The 4276-nt window shown below is 35.1% G+C and overlaps 1 protein-coding gene across 2 annotated transcripts in view; it reads left to right on the top strand.

The window, feature by feature from the left end:
• The window catches only part of SALL3 (spalt like transcription factor 3), a 38360-nt gene extending 36281 nt beyond the window's left edge, over window positions 1-2079 (top strand). For both annotated transcript variants that reach the window (XM_029590837.1, XM_029590838.1), the window contains exon 4: window positions 1-2079. This exon is cut by the window's left edge and continues 3920 nt beyond it. The gene's annotated coding sequence lies outside the window, so the exon portion shown is untranslated.
• The last annotated feature ends 2197 nt before the right edge of the window (window positions 2080-4276 follow it).

Raw genomic sequence — 4276 nt, 5'->3', positions numbered from 1 at the left:
CCAGGGTCTTCTGTGGGCGGGGCTGAAACTTAGCCAGCTATGTCCGGCCATTTCAGGGAGCAGGTCCTTATATTATCTGGGTAAACTGACCCCGTTAACCTTAAACTTAACTGGGGATATTAAGATGGAAACCCATCTCATTGAATATCTTGGCGAAGGTTACTCGAGTAAGTTTAAACGGGTTAACTTGCTGCTCCGGGCCCCCGCTCCATATTGATCTCTGTAAATTCTGTTTTGCTAAAGGTAGAAAAAACACAAAGGAACAAAAGATTAATACATAGTATATTTTACAATTATACAGTTATTATATTCCTGAAAAAAAAAATGCTCATAGGCAATATTTACTGCTGCACTGAAGCTTCTGACCAAAAGTAAAAAGTTTTCTGAAAGGATAATAAGAATTTATTTGAAACACGTTTTTATGAATGGGAGCTGTGATAAATATAATACAGTTTGCATTTTTAATTGAAATATGGCTCAATTTACACAGATGTATATCTAAATAAAAGCTTTAAGTTTTCATGCATGCCGGTGCAGAGGTGCCAAGCCCTTAGTTTGTGTAAGGAAAGCAGATTGACTTCCATGTAGTATAGAACTGTGCAGAACCCACTAAAAGAAAGGCATCTGTTATTGTGCAAGACCAAAACGCCTGGCGCTTTGCCAAGGGCTTTCTTTAGCCATGTCAGTAACAATGAGTACCCAGGTCTCTTTATGATTCATTTAAACTTTAGAACAGCACACAAAAAAAAAAAAATATATATATATATATATATTTTTTTTTTATTATTTATTTTAGCATTTCCTGTTCAGCTAGCTACCCCTGCATCCTTTCTGAGTAAAAATGCACCACTAAGTGGGAGATGCATTCCAGAAGTGGGAGTGATGCCCAGTCAAACCAACAAGCAATTTCTGAAATGTAAATCAAGCATTCAAAACACAGGGATCACATGCTGAGAAGGCTATCCATACAATAATAATTGTGCAAAACTCCATGCAACAATGGAAGTGAAGCCGTCTCAAAAGCAATGTATTCATTAAAACCAACCATGAAAATGCTTTTAAAATAAAAATGTGCAGAAAATTAGTTTCATAATGATATGGGCCCTGTGTTCTGTGATTGCTCAGTCCAGCACACACCTCTGTATTGCTTTGCTAGTGTGCAAGCCCAGAATGTCAGTGGTATCATAAATACCAACAAGGGTCTAGCTGGGGTTATAAACTACTTCAGATATGCATGCAAAAGATGTTATTTCATTCAGTCATTTGGTTGGTCTTTTTTTCTTCTCAACAGGTTTTTTCAGTTCTGTGCATTTGTTTTCGGAGTTTGTGTATAAATGCTGTTTTTCCATGGATAAAATTAGATTTTATGTGCATCAATTGTATGTACATGGATAACATTAATTACATGTGCATAAAAAATATATGCATGCAAACTCCAAAAACAAATACAAATGCATCCCTATAAAATACTTATTTACTTTATAGACTGCTTTATGGCTTGGATAGTCGGGAATGTTTATGGTGTGTATTGTTAGGAGACTACAAACATACACATATACACCCACCATTACTTGTAATTGGCTCGGCCATTTGCAATACATTTATCACATAGGCTTGATGATGGGAGCATTCCAATTGTCTAATGTACTTGCAAAGCATGGACAATGTGTATAAAGCTTTACAGTCACATAGCTGAGATCTGGCTATGACCCAACACTGCTAATGTCTAAATACCAAGAAAGTTTCTATATGGGATAAGCTCAAAGGATTTCTGAGGCAGTGATAGAGATCGTAAAGCTGAGTAGTTGGTGTGGATGGTCAGACTGGATAGAGCCTTCATGGTCTTTTTCTACTTTCATGTTTCTATGTTAATGCTGTTCCTGTTAATCAAAACGAGAAAGAGCTTTGTTCATATTTTCAGTTCTTAGTCATCTTTGAAATCTTCACTGGAGATAGTTTGATGGCACTTCCCCAGCATCCCCATAGATATATATATATATATTTATATATAAATAAAATGGCCTGATTCATAAAGGCTTTTTTCCAAATCTGTCTATGGTATTAAAAAAAAAAAAAAAACAACTTAGCAAATCAGGGCCTAACTGGGGGTTTTTAGCTTTTTTTGTAAATCCTTTCATGAGTGTAGCAAATTGCAAGTCATTTATGACAATTTGACATGTACTCAGGTATTCTGGTTGGCATCTGCTGGTGCTTGCATATTATCTTTACTAAGCATGTTGTTCATTTACAAAAAAGCATAAAATTACAAATAATTTTATGAAACCAAGAAAATAAAAAACTATCCAGTTAGGTCCACAGACCTCTCACCTTTCCAAAAAAACCTCCAACAATTTTCTCGCCTGTTTCATTCTCTCCTTACAGGCCTCAGCTTACCTTAGTGTTTTGTGATGAAGGATTAATTCCAGACAACAGTGCCAGATGTAATGTCATGGAGACTTTTTAAGAAACAATACCTATGTAGTTTTGGCTTCTGATTGGAAATACATTATGAACAATTTCTCAGACAAAAAAATATATCTACTATCTTGTCCTCTCCAGCAAAATTGTAATTTTATCTAATTGCTTAATTTTTAGTGTTTTAATCTCCCAGGTTTGAAAAGTCTGCTGCTTTAGAACTGAGCAATCTCAGTAATATACTGTATCTTTTTTCTATCAAACAAGATTAGCCAAGGTAAGGCCTAATATCTGATGATCTTATAGTGATCTCTCCTTCGTCAGCAACAGAATATCAAGTAGGCACTGACATCAGGACAGACATTCTAATGATTTTCTTGAGGAAACTTTTGAATTTTTTTTAAATGGCTATACATTTCCATGTATGAAGGTAGCCTTTTCCTTTTGATATTTGGGAGATAGGTCAATATCTGTAATACCTGTCATGTGTGATTTAAGGGTTGTATTTAAAAGCTTATACTGTTCCCTTTTGTTTTTGATTACCAGTGATAATTTTTTTAGTTTGTCAGAAACATGTCTGCTTTTCCAGTTTTTTTTTATTGGCTTTTGGGGGCACCATCTTCTCTCTCACGTTAACCATTGCTTTCTCATATTTTCTCATTGTGCATTAAATTTTCTCTGCAGCAGTGCTTCAGTGATGTAAAATACGTTGTTTGTATTGTCATTTTAAAATCTGAAGGAATATAGCAGGATAATAAATATGTGCAGAATCAGTCAAATTTTTAAGACTTTTCCTCTTTTATTGAAAACCTTTTTTGTGTGGTGCTTCTGTGGACATAGCTGGCAAAGAGAACTGTAAACCTAATTTCCTTTCTTACTATGGTTTTGTCTCTTCTGCTATCAGTATCATTGAGCTGAATTATTACAATAAGAAACTTTTAATGTAGTCACGGTTATAGCATTTTCACAACTATTACGAATTCTTTTGATAACCTGTCCAAATGTTTTGAGATGGGGGATTTTGGCCAAATTGTTCAGTATACTGAAGAAAAAGTTTCAATACATCATTTTGAGTTGCATATTTCAGCTTGCGCAGCCACCAAGTTTCTTGTGCACTTCTTGGCTTTTGGAGACACTTTGCCCTTCGGTCGCGAATCTCAGATTATACCAAGGTGTGGGAATTTCCTTTCCAAACACTCTCCAGTTTATGTGCCTCACTACACCTCATCAATCCATAATACATATACATCTTTGTGACCATTGTTTTTATTCTAAGCTGAGAAACAGGAGTCCATGCCCTTAACTTTGACAGCACTCAATCTGAATTTCACACAAAAATAAACACACAAAAAAAGCTGTATACACTTTCATTCAATTCATGTTAAGTTTAATTTATGCAACTTTTAAACATGTGCTATTTTTATCCTTTTTTTCACCAAAAAATTTGGGGCCTGATTTATAAGTCTTTTCCCAAATAGTTATTTAATTTGTTTTTATTTCATTTAAAAAATATGTACACTGCCCATCCACAGTTCTGACTGGGGTACAAATAAACAGACAAATAAAACCAAAACAGAAACAAACACTATAAAATACAGTCTAAATATGTTTCTCAATAACTTGAAAGGAGCAATCTACCTGGTAAACAAAAGCCTAAAACTTGCAACTGGGAAGGTCTAATAATCAAATATAGGCCCAAAAGACCAGCTCATTGGGCAGAAAGTTTTCTTAGAAAGCAAAGTTTTTACTTGCTTTCCAAATGAACTTGGAGATGGTTCAGCCCTCAGGGCATCAAGCAATGGGCCTACCACAATGAATATTGCTGCACTTGCCAATGGAGGGGAACAAACTAATGGCCCCC

The sequence above is a fragment of the Rhinatrema bivittatum genome, chromosome 2 (genome assembly GCF_901001135.1).
Source record: "Rhinatrema bivittatum chromosome 2, aRhiBiv1.1, whole genome shotgun sequence".
In the NCBI taxonomy this organism is placed as follows: Eukaryota; Metazoa; Chordata; class Amphibia; order Gymnophiona; family Rhinatrematidae; genus Rhinatrema; species Rhinatrema bivittatum.
The sequence above is the reverse complement of the archived record's forward strand: the minus strand, read 5'-3'. Positions and strand labels throughout refer to the sequence as shown.